This window comes from Heloderma suspectum, chromosome 2 (genome assembly GCF_057233095.1).
Source record: "Heloderma suspectum isolate Gila_16-S chromosome 2, 16-S_ref, whole genome shotgun sequence".
NCBI lineage: Eukaryota > Metazoa > Chordata > Lepidosauria > Squamata > Helodermatidae > Heloderma > Heloderma suspectum.
The window spans coordinates 336879477-336897313 of record NC_139459.1 but is presented as its reverse complement, the minus strand read 5'-3'; the positions used below and the strand labels follow the sequence as shown (position 1 = coordinate 336897313).

Here is a 17837-nt window from a genome sequence, read left to right as displayed (position 1 = left end):
TAAGGGTATGTACCCCTCCCCTCCCTCAGAGTTGTCTCCCCTGCTCCTTTTTTCCCCACTGGGTCCCCTGTGCTTTTTACAGTTGCAACAGGCAAAAATTCAACAGGTAGAGGCTTCCCCTTGTCACTGCGTTTGGGCATGGTCACAAGGGAAGCTAGGAAGTGGGTACAGTTTCCTTCAAGCCCCATTAACTCCTCTAGGCCACAAAATACTGCCCTCCTCCCTATTCCAGCATCATGGCAGGATGGGAGAGAGCAGCAGGATTCAGTTCTTCACTTGAAGCCAGGAGATCTCCGTTCGAATCCCAGCTCTGCCAGAGACTTGCTGGGTGAACTTGGGCAATCAACCACCGTTCAACCTCTGTTACCCATCTGTAAAATGGAAACAACAGCCGTGGGTTTGGTGAGAAAATTAATGTAATAACGTATGGAAATATTTCCCCAAAGTGTAATTACATCTCCTATGGCTCAAGGTGTTCTAGATATCTTAACAGTGCACTCCTATGCATGCTTACTCAAAAGTAAATATACTGTATTCAGTGGGGCTTACTCCCAAGTAAGTGTGCATAGGATTGCAGTGAAAATTAACAAAAATTTGCTGGTCCAGGTCTGTAAATTCTTCCAGGAACAAAAGGTATAAACTCTTTCAAAAGCCCTCTCTTCTGCCCACTTTCCTCCCACCCCACTCTGTTCACTTTTCATAATAATCAGAACAGATGACCAAACTTTATGAAATATTGATGAGATCTCCCCCCCCCCTTAAAAAAAAAGCATATTTGGGGAGGATTTAGATCAGGACTTTGGGGAAGGGAAGGTTAACCCTTTCCTCCTGTGCAGGTTTCCAGATATAAATTACCTCCCTGCCAAAGCTGCTGCTTGCCCCATTAGGGAAAACTTACAGGTATCTTTTTTTATGCACAGAACTTCTGTGGCATTTGACAGCTGCATAGCAGCCAGAAATCAACAGATAAAACTTTTCCCCATTCCTGCATTTCCATGTCAGAAAAAACTGCTGCTAGTAGTTTTGTTTGTTTAGCTTCACCTGTAGAATTTGTTGCACAAGTGTTACAGGCACAGATCTTTCAGGAACTGCATTATACCTCCTCACTTGGTTCCCAGTTTTATAGTGCACCTACTCTCATTTTCACTGCTTGGAAAACCCCCATTGGATTAGCTGGGGCTTCCACAAAGAGATGGGTGCCTCTGCCCAGTTATTCTTAGTGCTCCCTGCTGGAGAACCTGGATTTTAAATATTGCAGAGTTCTTCCTTCTTGCTGTTTTCCAACCCAGCCAGGACTCATGGGCTGTCCATCTTGTAACTGGCCCTGATCTGGTGCATTGAACAGTAGGTGGACACACAGATGTTTAGCATAAGAAACATTCTCTGGCATGGAGAGAGAACAGTGGGAAACCTTCACCAGTTAAATAATTTCTGTGTTGTCAGGCTGCTGTTTGAGACACCAGAGTAGGGTGGCCAGATGCAAAAGAGGACAGGGCTCCTGCACCTTTAATAATAGTGTAGAAGAGGGAATTTCAGCAACCCTAGCTCTCAGGACAAGTTACGTCTGCTGAACTTCCCTCTTCTACACCACTTTTAAAGGTGCAGGAGCCCCGTCCTCTTTTGCATCTAGCCTCCCCTACACCAGAGTGAAATCTAGTAGGAAAAGTGGCAACCCAACCCAGGGCTGATGCAAACCCCAAATTGATACACCTCTCCTTTGGATTGCAGGCTGAGTGTGACTCTTTGAATCAGAATTCAGTGGCAGAACCAAGACTTCAGATTTAGGCAGATTTTTTTTTTAAATCTGACTAGTTTAAAGTTGTTAAAAAAAAAAATCAAAATGGGGTGAGGCTGTGGGGTTAAGAACAATGGCTACAAATTGGCATCGTGGGTTGTGCCCCAGAGGGACATGTGCCAGTTTCTCCCAGGGGTTCAAACAGCAGCTTGGAGAGATCTGGCACAAAAAGCTTTTTTAAAAAAGAGGGAATTGGTGGGGGAAATGTGTGTGTGCCTTCTGCTGACATATGTCTTTTAATCTTTCTTTCTCTTTTTAAAACTTCTATGTGCACACATACCCCTCTGAACTTCGGGAGAGTTTAAAGAGCAGTTGGAGGTTCTGTGGGGTGGGGACACTGTCTGAGATGGAAATTCTAGCAAGTGGAAGGTTCTGCTTGTGGGTGGGTACAACTGGATTACCTTCCGAGTTCTTTGACTTCCCAGTTCTTTGATTGCTAAGTAAATATGCCCAATCCTGTGCATATTTACTTAGAAGCAAGCCCCATGGTGTCCAGTGGGGCTTACTCCCAAATAATTGTGCATAGTTCAGAGCAGCCTTTGTGTTCTTAGGACTGGGCTGCCTCAGCGCCCAACGGAAGTCACAGTTCTGATGCAATAGGAAGCAGAAAGAAGGGTTGCGGTGTGGGCTACACCTCTTAAATCAGAAAGGGTGCGCTTTGAGACAACCCCATAACAACAACTGTTCTAAAAGCATGCAGGGACCAACATAGGGACGGCACCCAAATGTAATGCAAGTCATGCAGCTCCGCTGAGCTCCTGCTGCGAAGGTGCTGTGCAAAAACTGATTGGCCTGTGCCTTTGCCTTAGAACAGGCAGACACAAGACTTATACAGTCTTCCTTGCACGCAAGAGTGTGGGCTGGCTGTGTAGGAAGCTCCCCCCTACCTCATATTCTACCAGCAGGGGGTACTGTAGAGGAGGGGTGGGCAGAAAGTACATCTCCAGATGTTTTGAACCAACTCCTAGCATTCTGGACCATCGGCCATGCTGGCAGGGGCATCTGGAGATCTACCTTCTACCCATCCTTGCTTTAGAGCACATGTCAAACTCACTGGCTGGGAAGGGGAATGGTAATGACTCCAGTTCAAAATGGAAGGGAGTACCTGGGGCAATCTACATTACAACTTTAAACTGGTTTCAAACCTGTTTTTAGTGATTATGGCTACCAAATACAGGAATTCTGGGAATTGTAGCTCTAGGAAGAGGGGCCGCTTGGGCAGGGGACAGGGGTCTCTAGCAAAGAATTCTCAGTACCCTCATGAAACTGCAGGATTCCTTTAGATAAACCAGTTTGAAACCAGTTTAAAGTTGTAATGTAGATTGGCTCAGGCTGTGAGCAATTGTTTTTACCAAGCTGTTGTACCCAGTGGAAGCTGGTGGCTCCTATATCACCGGGGTGGTGAATCTGCTCTGGGTTTCAGTCAGAACTCTAAAGGAGCTATCCAAAAGCACCTTGGATAGCTCCTTTAGAGTTCTGACTGGTTTTGACAGAAACCCAGAGCGGATTTGCCGCCCCACTGACATCGGAGCCACCAACTTCCACTGTCTATACCTTTTTCTGAGGGTCTAATAGGCAAGGAAGTAAGCAGGCAAGGGAAGTTGAAAGGGTACCTGCATTATGGGCTAGGGGGCACACGGTTGCTAGGTCTAGGCCCTGAGAGAGCTGCTGTGCCTTTAAGGGTTGCATAGAAGGGGAATTCGGTCAGTTGTGGCATCTACTGTTCCTGGAGCATTGTGGCCTGAAAGGTTTTGTTGGGGATGTGTGAATTTTGCATATTGATTGGAACTAAGCAGCCAATGGCTTGACTGCAGCATTATTTACTGGTTCGTTATTCTTCCCTTCTCCCCAACCTGTTGCTCTCCAGGTATGTTGGACTTGGACTACAACTCCCAGATCTGGAGGACACCCGTTTGGACAAGGTTGTTCTCGCCTCTGCACTAAGAGAAACGGCAGTTTAAACATTTCCATTACATTTGCAACTAAGATAGGGAAATGAACAATATTTCTGCTTCTTTGTCTTGGGAAGATTTGGGTGCAGGGCAAGGAACACTTGCAGGGGAGAAGCAGGAAGGGGGATTTCCCCCCTGCCATTCTCTTTCCCCAGCCCATAGCTGTCTCCCCTGCCCCCACCACTTACCACCACCACCATAGCAAGCTCTGGGGCTGGGAAAAAGGCCTGGGGATGTGGAGAAAGGTTGTAGGAGAGAATCAGCTGGAAAAGGAAAGGGTGATTTGCTTTGGAAATTCAGCTCCACCCTTACATTACTGCTAAATGGCAAATGCATATTTGGGGAACGTTTTTGCCACCATAACATGTTGTTTTCCACTTTTAGGGCTCAACCCTAAGCATATTTAGATAGAAAATACTCCTACAACTCCCAGCTTGCTGGCTGTGGAATGTTGGAAGTTGTTGGACTTTTTCCTGTCTAAACCTCCACAGGATTGCACCCTTAGATGTTTGGATTGGGTATAGCATTGAATATGTGCTATATTCAGTGAGCGTGGAGATGAGGCCTTGGGACAACTGAGGCCTTGGGACAACTGTGTAGAGCAGGTACAATCTAACTGGATGTGGTGGAGGGGAAACACTCATTCTTAATATCTGTCTCCAAAGACTGGGCAGGCTATAGTGCAGAGGTACAGCTACTGGGTGTGTTGTGTAGTGCTCTCTCTAAAAGACTAAATGACAGAGGGGCAATTAATTCTGGAGATTATTTTAATGGGTAAGCTTTATTTTTTTAAACGTTTTTGTACAATGTTTTTTACTGGAGCAGGTGTTGTTCCCCCACCCCTTACGTATTACTTGTCCTACAAGATCAGGGTGGTTTTTTTTTTTTTAATGTACATGTCCCTCATGCCTGAAGGTCCTTCCCCCATCCCCACCCGCTTTCCTGTGAGAGTCTCTCCCCCTCCCCGTTTCACCTTCTCTTATTTCCTGGCTAACAATACAATGCCTACATCTGCTCTGCAGGAGGGAGGGTTACAGGGAAGTTGAGTAACAATAAAGGGTTTGAAATTTGACCCTGGTAAATCCTCCTGGCTGTGCTTTCAGCCTGGCTGCACCCCTGGGGCATAATGACTGCAGCAGTTGGGTGGCAACTGGCCAGGAGAAAGGACCAAGGAGGGCACAGAACATAGCCCCCCCCCTTTGCCCAGGGTGTGCACCAAAGGGCCTAGAAGGGGGGGACTGGGTGGAGAGAGATGCAGGCGCCTGCAAAGAGGCCTCAGTGGGAAGGGTGGGGCATGGTGAAGGGGAAACAACTCTTGTTTGCCAGGCAGAGTTACTAGCCAAGCTCTTGGCACAAGCGATGTTGAAATAGGTTTTTGCATTTTTCTACCCCTCCTATATCTCCAGTGACCATCCCAGCTTTATTGGCATGTTGATTTAATTCACAAAGGGCTCCCTTTTGTTGTTCTGTGTTGCACTGGCAACATTCACAAACAACGTAAGTTGTAGGTGGAAAGGTGTTCCCCGTGCCCTTCCGGACACAAATGTTTCTGTGTGTCTGACACTTGCAGTCCACATGAGCATTGTGCTGATTCCTACACTGATCCCTGATAGGAGGAAGTATGTCTTTATACTACGCTGTGAATGAGTGTATGGAAATCTCATCCACCCACTGCAGTGAAGGCTGGTTGGATCAGATGGTTTAAAAAGGGGGGTTGGCAGTGGAGGCTGGTGGCTCCGATGCCAGTGGGGTGATGAGTCTGCTCTGGGTTTCAGTCAGAACCAGTCAGAATTGGATAGCTGCTTCAGAGTTCTGACTGAAACCTATTTATTTTATGTATTTGATTTATTAGCCACCCATCTGGCCAGCTACCCAGCCACTCTAGGCGGCATACAATATTAACAAATTTACATAATGAACTGAACAACGAAAAAATAACAAAACACTGCTCTAAAAAACCCTACCCCCCCCCCCAAATGCCCACCTGAACAGCCAGGTTTTTAAAGCCTGGTGGAAGCTCATCAAAGAGCGGATTCACTGTCCCACTGACATTGAAGCTACCAGTCTCCACTGGCTTTTGGTAAATCCATGGCATAGATCTATCAGTGTCTATTAGTGGTGATGTCCACATGGAGCCTCCAGGGTTGGGGGCAGTCCGTCACTGAATACCTGTTATTGTGGAGCAACATCAGGCGAGGGCCATGGCCTTCACACCCTGCTTGGAGGTGTCTGGAGGGCCACTGTGGGAACAGGGTGTTGGAGTAGGTAGGCCTTTGTTCTGACCCAGCAGGGCTGCTGTTCTGTTCTCAGCCCAAATCGACTAGCAGGAGCAGCACGGATGGCACGAGAGCTTCATAAAAGACAGCGAGCATAGTGCCAAACCTCCAGGCTAGTTGGTACACCTTATAAGACAGCCTTCCAGATGTGTTGGACTGCAACTCCCCATAGTTTCCAGCCAGCATGGCACCAGGTTGGGGAAGGCTGCCTTATAAGAAGTACTTCCCCCATTATACACACACACAAACATGCACCCTGTTTAGTGCTCCTGTGACAGGGTGACACAGTCACACAGCCTTCCCCGTGGTACCACCCAGAGAGCTTCGGCTACTGGGCGGTATAGAAATGAAATAAATAGTACGACCCTGAAAACAAGTCCACAAAAATTACTGGCCTGCTTTCTTTTTTTAAAAAAAATAAATAACTAGCCTGTTTATTTATTCCCTGCGCTTTTATCCCACATTTCAGACAATTATTTCTCTCAAAGCAGCTCACATCAATACAAAAGAGTGAGACAGGTCCTGCCATCAATCTCACACACTAAAATGACAGGACACATGAGGGGAGGGGAGGGGAAAAGCAGAGAAGGGAGATTGGATTTCCAAGGCCAGAACAAGGTGGTGAGCTTAAGCGGGCAGTTAAAGGCACTTTGGGCCAGGCTGATCTTCCCTTGCTGGTGTATTTGCTTGAATAGCAGTTGGTGGCTACTGGGCTGAAGGATGGGGCCAGAGCGTTCTTTCCCCTTCCTTCTGTAGTTCAAGGGCTACAGGCGCTCAGAACTGAGTGTTCTTTCTGTAAGGAAGGGGGAAGTGAGCTCCCTGCAGCTGCTCCTTTTCTGGCCGATGGATGGGCTACGGTGGTCTCCCCTTTGGCTTGAGGTTATTCCTGGAAGGAGGGGGTGCAATCTCCCAACCGCTGTAGTTCCCCTGGCTGATGGCAGAAGCCAGAGGGTACTTCCCTCCTGCTCTCCAGTCCTAGGGCTGAATGTATCCACACATGATGCATGTGTTAGCCTTTTGTGGTACAAAAAGAAAAGAAGAGGCAGCTTTTATGAATTTTTCTTACTTAATTGCCTGGATGCCACCCTTATCCATTACAAATGATCAGCTCTTCCTAAGCCTGCTTTAGTAGTATTTTTCTTAAATATCCCTGAGACTCCCTTATTAGCCTTTATCTTATTTAGTACATTAATATCCTGCATTTCCTTCAAGGAACTCAAGGCAGCATACATCCTCCTTCTCCCCAATTTTATCCTCTCAACAACCCTGTGAGGTAGGTTAGGCTGAGAGATTATAACTAGTTCAGGTTCCCCCAGCAAGCTTCATGCCCGGGTGGGGGAGGATTTGAACCCAGGTCCCCTTAGTCCAACACTCTAACCATGACACCACAGTTTAAGCTGTGCTAGCTTGGATTCCATTTTCAGTGGAATTAGCTGCCATGTAGGATGTTCAGGATCAGGGTGTCTCTTCCAGTTAAAGGTGTTCATCTGTCCATACTTATAATAAAAGAAGAAGTCATGAGTCACATTTATACACAAATACAGGAGACCAAATAAGGTCAGCCAAATAAGTACAACCTGGCAGGTAGCATTAGGTATCAAGCAGTGGAGGCTGGTGGCTCTGATGTCAGTGGGGCGGTGAATCTGCTCCAGGTTTCAGTCAGAACTCTTTCTGACTGAAACACCCTGGATAGCTCCTGTAGAGTTCTGACTAATTGTGACTGAGGCTTTCTTCACATGGCGCTTTTATCCTGCGATTGAGATTGCTCCCTCACGGAAGTTTGAGGGCTCTTTACATGACGCCGTGATCCTCCAAGGTGCCTCCTGCACTAAATGCCCCTTCTTCCGTTTTTAAATAAATCATAGATAATGAGCTATCAAATTACCCCGCTGTGTTCTGCTTGAGTTCCCTCTATGAAAAGAGGAAAAGCAGCAAGAAGAGGAGCGAGATCAACGAAAGGCAATAGAAGACTAAGATACGGGGAGAAGGAGGGGGGAAGAAGCGGGGGGAAAGGAAGCAGGTGAAAAAGGAAGGCGTGGTGATCCTGCATTTAAAACAGAAGCAGAAAGCCCCATTTTAAATGCAGGATTTTAGGCTGGTGTAGAGATCTCTGAAACCCAGAGTGGATTCACTGGCCCGCTGGCATTGGAGCCACCAGCCTCCACTGGTATCGCCAGTACACATCAGCCTCTTGAACGCAGAGGGACTTTGGGAGTTGCGTCCATCCTATTGCTGAGGAAGCTGCAGAAGAATTATTTATTGACCCAGGCTGGACTTTTTCTCCTTACAGGACTGTAGCATCTCTGCAATGTGGAAGCCATAACTGCGCTTGGAACGGTCTTCATTATCTTACTCTGCCCTGTGCGTAGCTCTCCATTGTGTGGTTGACAATGTGCAACTTGGTTCTCTCCATCGTGGAACCCACCTCTTTTGCCAGGCTTCAGTACCACCCTACCTTCGGTTTCCAACCAGCTTCCATGATGGTGTGATAGTGGGCAACGGAATCCCAAAAGCAGCTGTTTTTCTCTTAACAATCCAGCTGCACTTGGATTTCGTTCCCTGCTCTCCTGCCCTGCTCTCCTGGATTTTGTTCATTCCCTTCTCTCACTTGGGGCCAGCTTGGGGGGCAGGAAGAGGCTGGGGAGCTATAGTAAGGAATGGGGGGTTTCTGTGCGATCCTGTTCTCCATAAGAATGAGAGCTAGAAACTTGTTCTTTTAAAAATGATAGCTGAGATCCTCCGTATATGCCATGAGATTCTGCACAAGACAAGCAATAGACTTGACTAGCTTAATATTTGTTCCAGGTAAATTGGTTGAAAGCATTATTAAAGATAGAATTAGTAGGCATATAGAAGGACAAGCCCTGCTGAAAAAGAAACAACATGGCTTCCCCACAGGTAAGTCATGTCTCACTAATCTTTTAGAGTTCTCTGAGAGTGTCAATAATGATGTGGATGGGGGTGATCTGGTAGACATTCTTTGCTTAAATTTCCAAAAGGCCTTTGATAAAGGCCCTCCCCAAAGAGTCCTGAGCAAACTTAGTGGTCACAGAATAAGAGGAGAGCTCCTCTTATGGATCAGTAACTGGTTAAAGAATAGAAAGGAGAACATAGGAATAAATGGTAAATTCTCTCAATGGAGCAATGTAAACAGTGAGGTCCCACAGTGATCTGTATTGGGACCTGTGCTTTTCAACTTGTTGATAAATGATCTGGAATTAGGAGTGAGCAGTGAGGTGGCCAAGTTTGCTCTTGATACCAAATTATTAAAACAAAAAGGTACTATGAAGAGCTCCAAAAGGATCTCTCCAAACTGGATAAATGGCATCAAAATGGCAAATGCAGTTCAACATAAGCAAATGTAAAATGATGCATGTTGGGGCAAAAAATCCCAGCTTCACATATATGCTGATGGGATATGAGCTAGCGGTGACTAACCAAGAAAGAGATCTTGGGGTTGTGGTGGACAGCTCAGTGAAAATGTTGATCCAGTGAAAAAAGCAATTCCAGGTTAGGTATAACTAGAGAAGAAATTGAAAATAAAACTGCCCATATGGTACTGCCTATATACAAATCTTTGGTGAGACCACAGTTAGAATACTGTGTACAATTCTGGTCACTGTACCTCAGAAAGGATATTGTAGACTTGGGAAAAGTGCAGCAAAGGCAACTAAAATGATCAAGGGGCTAGAGCAACTCCCCTACAAGGAAAGGTGACTTTACAACATCTGGGATTGTTTAGCTTGGAAAAAATGGTGAGTGAGGGGAGACATGATAGATGTGTACAAAATGATGCATGATGTGGAGAAAATGGATAGTGAGGCATTTTTCTCCCTCTCATAATACTAGAACCCAGCATCATCTCATGAAGCTGATTGGTGGGAGTTTCAGGTCAGATAAAAGGAAGTACTTTTACGCAGCACAGAGTTAAACTATAGAGTTCACTACCACAAGATGTAGTGATGGCCACCAATTTGGATGGCTTTAAAAGGGGATTGGAGGAATTCATGGAGGATAAGGCTGGCTCCTAGTCTTGATGGCTATATGCTACCTCCAGTATCAGAGGCAGTGCGCCTATGTGCACCAGTTGCTGGGGAACATGGGCAGGAGGGTGCTATTGCACTTGTGTCCTGCTTGTGGGTTTCCTGGTCGACAGCTGGTTGGCCACTGTGTGAACAGAATGCTGTACTAGATGGACCCTTGGTCTGATACAGCACGGCTCTTCTTATGTTCTTATGACTACTGTGCAAAGTGGTTGTGACTATAGGGTTTCCTAAACCAGCTAACTATTTAGGCCAAGGTAAAAGAGAATAGCTGGTTAGCAAGCATACAACAAAACAAGTAAAAATATTTTCATTTGTTTAGAATCAACCAGGTTGCAATCTGATAAATAGCCTGGAAAATGGGGTTCTGTGCAGCTTCTTTATGTGCTGCCATCATCAACATGGAAATGCAAAGGGGTGTTATGATGGCTGCTACCATGTTTGGCTTAAAAAAAACTTTAAACCAATTAATGGAGAAAAAGGTCTGTCTGTAGCTATTCACAAGAGCAGCTAGGAATGGAACCTCCATATTTAGGAGGAGAAAGCCTCTATTTACCAGAATAACATGGGTGGATGGATATCTCCATTATGCTGTCTGTCTCGTGAGTTTGCAGAGAGTATCTGACTAGTCTCTTTTGGAGACAGAGTGTTGTACTACATAGATATTCGGCCTGCTCTAGGAAGACAAGTGTTCATGTTATTAACATACCCATCAAGGGGAGCTATCTCGACCTTTGGAGGAGACTGGGGTTTGGGTAGGAAGCACAGTGCTTCAGGGAGCAGGCTTAGGGTGGGACGACTACAACAGTGGTGGAAGCTCAGGGCTGGGAGAACCCCTTTGGGTTTCGTCATACCCCTTCTGTCTTCTAAAGATAGAGGCTAATTTCCTGAGGGGAAACCACCAGGGCCAGGTCTGCAGACGCTGCAGTCGGCAAGAGCTTCCAGCCACAAAGTGGGTAAGGCCATCTGCAAGTCGGGCAGGAAGGGTCCAATCATGCAACGCGTGCGTGAGCCTCCCCCTCTTCTGAGTACAGTAGAAGCGAGGAAGGGGTTCCGCCTGAGCAGACGGAGTGCTTGGAAGGATGGGTTGCAGTGTGGGCCCTTAGGGTGTGTCTGTCTATGCCTGTAATAAACTGGTGGGCTGGGGGGACCTTCAGGGGCAGGCAACCAGGGTTGGATGCAGACTTAAGCTGGATCAACTGTGTTGGTGGAAGTGGACTTCCCTGCCCCCTCCTGCCCACGGCAGCTTCTCCAGCCCCCTGAAAATACATTACAGAGTCAGGAGATCCTCCTGAATGGGTGAGCTGGGATGAGTGTGGGGAGGGGGGATCCCCAAAAATTGAGTGGAGGGATCTTTTGTGAGTGGTCCCTCCCTCCCTCATGTGGAAAGCAGATCCTGGATCCAGCCCCAGGTGTTTTGGACTACAACTTCCATAATCTATCTTTGCTTGTGCTGGGTGGGGCTGATGGAAGTTGTAGTCTAAAAAGACTGGAGTACATGCATGGCAGTTGCCATCTTACTGCTGAAAGCTTTGCATATTCACCACGGCAAGGTGCTGTGTAAAACGGGAGGACGTGCAGAGTGGACATCTGCTAGAGAGTTCTGGCCCAACTGTAACCAGCATGAATCTGTTGTGTGTCCGCTGCATGACACTGGGACCCAAAGCAGGTGTTACAAGTGTACGCATGGAATGTTCCTCCCCCCACCCGCACTTAAAAAAGCAGCCTCTGGGGGCTGCATGAGGGGGAGCATAACTGGAGAATGGGTGGTGTGTATCCAGTATGATACACTGTATGTATGTGCTTTCTGTGACGCTTTGTTTTTCTGTACAAAATTGTCCTCCCCAAACTGCTTTTCCCCTTGTAAGGGAAAAGAGGTGGGTACACATATTGTTGTCAATGAGAGGAAATGCAGCTCCTTTTGAGTGGGAAATCGGCCTGAAGGAAGAGAGAAACACCCCTCATCCATTCCACTCCTGAAGAGAGCGCTGCCAGGCTGGGCTCTGCTTTAAAGAAGTCAGGGGTATCATGTGGCTCCGGAAAAGGAATTGCTTTGGAATGACACGATCACTCCCGCTGAGCGAGCAGACACACAGCCACGGGGATGTCGTGTCTGTCCAAAGCTCTTTCAAAGATCCCGACTGGGCCCATGAAATACAACTTCAGGGCATCTACTGGATTATGATCAGCCTGTTTCAGTTAATGATCATTACACCTCAGCCTAAGCCCATTGGCTAGAATACTGCCATCGTGCAACACTACATTGTGTGCCTGTTCCCACCTTAACTTCACTCTCTTTTGTGGCCTGTAACTGGGAATGGATTATAAAACCCCAAAGGTGGGTGCTTCCTAGAAAGTGTAATTTCTACAGCCGCATAATCCTACACAAGGAAAAGGAGAAGCAAATGCCTTTCTACTGCACTGGGCCTGCTCTAAGCAACTTGAGGGCTCTTTCATCTGGTGCGTGATGTGTGGTAGAAAGGGTACTTGATGTTATCTGGACAATAATGTGTGTGAGAAAAGAAAATTACAAATGGGTCTGTCATTTTATTATCAACCACCAAATTAAAAAGAGTGAGAAACTGAAATGGTGCTGCAGAGGCAGACGTGCATGTTCCTTAGTGGGTTGCTCCCAGGGCAGCCTTGTTTGGGGGCATGTCAAGGGGGCCAAGAGGATTCTCCTTGCTTGCAGTGTGAGACATGGTGGGCCAGCCCTGCCATTAGGCAGAGTGAGGTGGCTACCTCAGGTGTGACAGATAGAGTGGATAGTGGCAGGACCCAGATGGAGCGGCGAACAAGGAATGGCAAGGTGTTGGAGAACAGAGCTGTGTGTGCCGCACGGCCTGTCCTGTACCCCCTAAGCCAGCCTCGTGCCCTCAGATGCAGTAGCTGTCCTATCACCAGGTAAGATTCAGTTCCCAGTCCAGTTGGCTCCTGTATTTGGAATGGGCCAGTTTCTTGTCCTTCGCCTCAGGCAGCAAAATGTCTCATGCCAGCCCTGAAAGTCTAGTGACTTAAGGTGTCCTCTGTCTCAGGTCAGGTTTTCCAGTTTCAGCTGGCTGGAGGGTATCTAGCTGGATCCCTCTAGTTTGGAGATGAATAGCAAAAACCTTGGCATGTTTATTCAGAAGCAAGTAAGCCCCGCTACGTTCACTGTTTGAACAGGCTGGTACCATCAATGGGAGTTCAATCTCAACAACAATATAATCTAGTGCCCAGACTACATGGTAATTACATCCCAGAGGCACAGATACCCATTTTTAAGATGTAACATGAGACTAAGCCCTTCAAATTACAACAGGTGAGAACATTAACGGCCTTGTCTACAGCAGGGTCCCAGGCGGTGGCATTCTCACAATAGGCTGCACTCCTGGAGCAGTTTTCTCAGCCATCATTTCCAACCCCTCCCTGGTTGGATGCAAGTAGCTCATTTCTCTGAGTGTGCAAAGAAGTGCCTAGGGAACCATAGGGATCTTCTGCCACTGCTGACAGTCAGTAGTTGGTCTGGCGTGAGCAGGAATTCTCAGATCACCTCTTGGCTGTGGGTGGTGCAGAGAGTGCTGCCCCCTTTTGCTCCTCAAGAAAGAGAAGCCGAAGCAGAGGGAGATGAGAGTGGGAAGCAAGCTGAAGATGCAAACTCTGTGTACTCTGTGCTATACAAAATGAAATAAAATATGTACCACCACCAGGAAAAACTGAAATCTCAGACCTGTGTTAATTATGCAAATTAATCAACCTGGTGGGACTCCTTAATTGGAATAATGTTTTCAGGGAGAAGAAATTAGCTGTGCAGGACAGGATAGAGACCCCGTCCCTAAGCACCAGAAAACCTACAGAATTCCCTCTGGCTTTGGAGATTCTTTTTCCCCTGGTATTGTTCACAAACTTTAAAGTCTATCACTGTAGCCTCAAGGACAAAAATGTCTCAAAAGAAATAAAGCTGACATTCTCAGGATGCTAAATTCTGTAGCCTTAGAATGCTTAGGTGGGACTGTGGATTTATTTATTTTCTATCCCCTCCCCCCCCCCCCGGCACTTAAGGTGGCCAAGAAAATCCAGATTAAAACCATCTTAATTTGAGAGATTGAGGTATTACTATTATCTTTTGAAAAGTAAATAGATTTTTCAGGAGCTTTCATAGAATCATAGAGTTAGTGGAGATCATGTAGTCCAGCCCTCTGCTCAATGGAGGCTCTGTACTGCAGGGTGCAGCTACAGCATCCCTGACTGATGGCCATCCAGCCTCTGCATAAGTGCCTACATTGAAGGAGAGCCCATGGCCTCCCAAGGCAGTCTGTTCCACTGTCCAGCAGCTCACATGATTAGGAACTTTCTGCTCATGTTTAGCTGACATCTGCTTCCCTGCAATTTCCACCCATTGGTTCTACGTCTGCCCTGCAGTGAGAGCTGATTGTCAAGTCACGGGAGGATCAGGCATGGCACTAAAGAAGTTGTACATATTACAATGAGCACGACATATAATATTAAATAAAGGAGGTGGCACTAAATAAATGTTAAATAGCGCTTTGAGTGGGAAGAAGCAGCTGACCAAGTGGAGCAAGTGAGAAGATGTGAAAAGCAGGACATGTGACGGGCAGGACAGAGAATCTGTGACACTTCACTGACTCATCCCAAAGGAGAGGATCAGTCTGGCCCTCAGGAACCAGCCACCGAATTGTGGATGGCTTAACTTTCAACCTAGTGTCCTCCAGATGCGTTGGACTGCTGGGAGTTGCAGTCCAACACATCTGGATAGTACCAGGTTGGTAGCTAGGCATGTCAAAGTGGCAGATGTCAATGTGAATACAGCTGTTGAAGCAATTTGAACTGTTCCTTGGCAAGTGGCAACACCGCCAAATTTTAATCAAGGCATGGTAAAGAAATGGCTGCAGCTTCATTCCTTAGGAAACATATTTTTAAAGTTGTGTAGGAGAGATTAGTCTATGCTTTAAACTTTACCTATCTTTGGGTTTTGTGTTGAGTTGTACAGCAAAACATGCTTCTGAACCACTGTCTGGAGAATAGAGTAGCCAGATGGTAGCCATCCCTGGCCAGAAAAATGGGCAACAGTGCAATCTCCCATAGGACAGGGCTAGTTAGTTTTGCTGCTAGGTTTGGAGAAATACTTAGGTGTTTCCTTTCCACATGATCATTTTAAGCAAAAGAAATCCCAAGAAGAACACTATATCTGTGACTACACATGAAAATTCATTTTGCATGCAAGGTTAAAAAGAAAAAAGAAAGCCTCATGTAGCCAGAGCAACACAAGACAAAAAAAGGGAGGAAGATGGCTGTTTAGATCAAAGGGTCCCTTCTCTGGCATAATCTAATCTTCCTTCCCCTGTGTGGTTGATAAACTGTGACTGAGGAAGAAAATGTAACTCTAATCTTCATCTCCTTCCTTTTCAGCTGAAAAAATAAAGTTGAAAGAGATGTGGTGCATTCTAGTACAAGTGATCTCTGCCGCATTTATCTAGCATCTTCTTCCATGTATTCTAGGCAGGGCATACTATATGTTGTTTTGCTGCCCAACCGCTCTTAAAGCCTTTCCGCAGGACACTCTTCATGGTAGTTTCTTCCCCCACCCAGTGATCTCAAAACAGCCCCTCCCCTCCTGTATGTGCACACATCTGTATGCATGTTTGTCCATGTGTGTGTGCATACGCTCATATATGTGTGCATGCACTGGAGGAGCGGGGCTGAGGGGGTCATGTGAGCCCCCGCTCCCTAGAGCTCATTCTCCAAATACTCATTACGTCAAGACTATAGATTGTGGTAAACTGTTACACCATGTTTGCCCATCTGCAGCTCTACCTCTGTACTGTATCCTGATACTAGCACACCTTTCCACATGGCCTGGGCTTTGTGTTTATGGTCCATGGCGTTATCTTTCTCTGACCACCATGAGCCAAAAGCTCATTACACAAAATGGGTGGGTCATTTTGCATGACATATCTGCATCACATATACAGCATAGGTGGTGAAACAGGGTGGTATAATCCATAGCCTCAGTTGAAGATTTTGCACTTGATTTATTTTTTCTGATGACAGAGATATGGGCTGTTCTGACTAGGGCTGGGTTATTCAATAGGCTAACAATGCCCTGGCTTGGGGGCCGTGATTTTTATAATATGGCACAGGTTTTGATAATACCAGTGCTGCTGGAAAAAAAGTGTTATTAAAATATGATTTATGCGTTTGCGTTTCTCATGGGCTGGACAAGGGGAGGTGCCTTCAAATGTTTCACTTCTGCTTTGTTTCAAACAGTTTCCATTATTTGTGCTTCCTGTTCTATAAATCAAAATGTAAACAGCCTACTGAGTTCACTGAGTCTTTTGAAAGCGAAATTCCCACCACAGGCACACTTCTATTGATTTTGGGATATTAACAGGATTGTTATGAGTATAACATGGAGAGGAGGGGGACCATGTAAGCCACATTGGGGTTCCTTGCAAAAGCAAAAAGGCAAGAGATAAATGTATAAATTAATAAATTAAAATTAAAATAAATTATAGCGATGGATTCGGGGAATATTGCAGACGCCTTGATAATCATACTATTATCCTCTCCCACACAAACCTCATATAAATAGACAAGGTTCAACCACAAAAACTGTATTTAGCAACAGGGCCAAGTCACAGAACATCTGAGGCATAAGATTAATGCATAGACAGAAAATCTGCCAATCCATATCTGGAAAAATGTATTGCTTCTTAATATGCTGGACTGCATAGGCCTTTGGTCTGATCCAGCAGGGCTAGTTAAAAGTAACAGTTTCCAGAGGGGTAGCCCTGTCTTGCAGCAAGGAGTTGTGGTAACTTAAAGGCTAGCAAATGTATTATGACATAAGATTTCATGGACAAGAGTGCACACATCAGATAAAAGTGTACTGTAGACCACATAAATGCATGCCATAATAAATTAGGGTTGGATCCAGATTTAGGGCACAATCCTATGCATACTTAGAAAAAAGGCCTACAACTCCCAGCTTGCCCCAGCCAGCATGGGGGCATGATGGGGGTTGTAGGATTTTTTTCTGTGCAAACATGCATAGAATTGCACCCTAAGTCATACTTGGAGCAGGTCCACGGAAATAAATGGAACTTTAGTTAGTTGTGACTAACTGAAGTCCCATTGGCTTCAGTGGGTCTACTCTTAAGTATGACTAACTCTGGCTCCAACCCTTCACCAGGCCGCTCAGTTGTTTCAGTTAATAACAAAACTGAATATCCAAGGGAGAAAAAAAAACCCTCAAACATCATAAATTATATAGAACGATACTGCACTATTGAAAAATACTATCCAAAAGTGAGAGTCTATCTAGACTAGTTCGAACTGTGGTGCTGGAGAAGACTCTTATGAGCCCCCTGGACTGCAAGGAGGTCAAATCAGTCCATCCTAAAGGAAATCAACCCTGAGTGCTCAATGGAAGGACAGATACTGAAGCTGAAGCTCAAATATTTTGGCCACCTAATGCGAAGAGAAAACTCTCTGGAAAAGACCCTGGTGCTGGGAAAGACTGAAGGCAAAAGGAGAAGGGGACGGCAGAGGATGAGATGGCTGGATAGCATCACCGATGCACTGAATATGGACTTGAGCACGCTCCGGGGGAGAGCGCAGGACAGGAAGGCCTGGCGTGCTATGGTCCGTGGGTCACGAAGAGTCGGACACGACTGAACGACAACAACAAATCTAGACTAGGCTTCCCCAATTTGGCGTTCTCCAGATGTGTTGGACTACAACTCCCTGCATTGAGCAGGGGGTTGGTCTC

The 17837-nt window shown here is 46.2% G+C and overlaps 1 long non-coding RNA gene across 1 annotated transcript; it reads left to right on the top strand.

Annotated features, from left to right (window-relative positions):
* The first annotated feature begins 314 nt into the window (after positions 1-314).
* LOC146355082 (uncharacterized) lies at positions 315-8400 on the top strand. Its single transcript, XR_014788587.1, has 3 exons — positions 315-402; positions 3663-3717; positions 8314-8400. It is a non-coding gene; the product is annotated as an uncharacterized LOC146355082 (long non-coding RNA).
* Positions 8401-17837: the final 9437 nt, after the last annotated feature.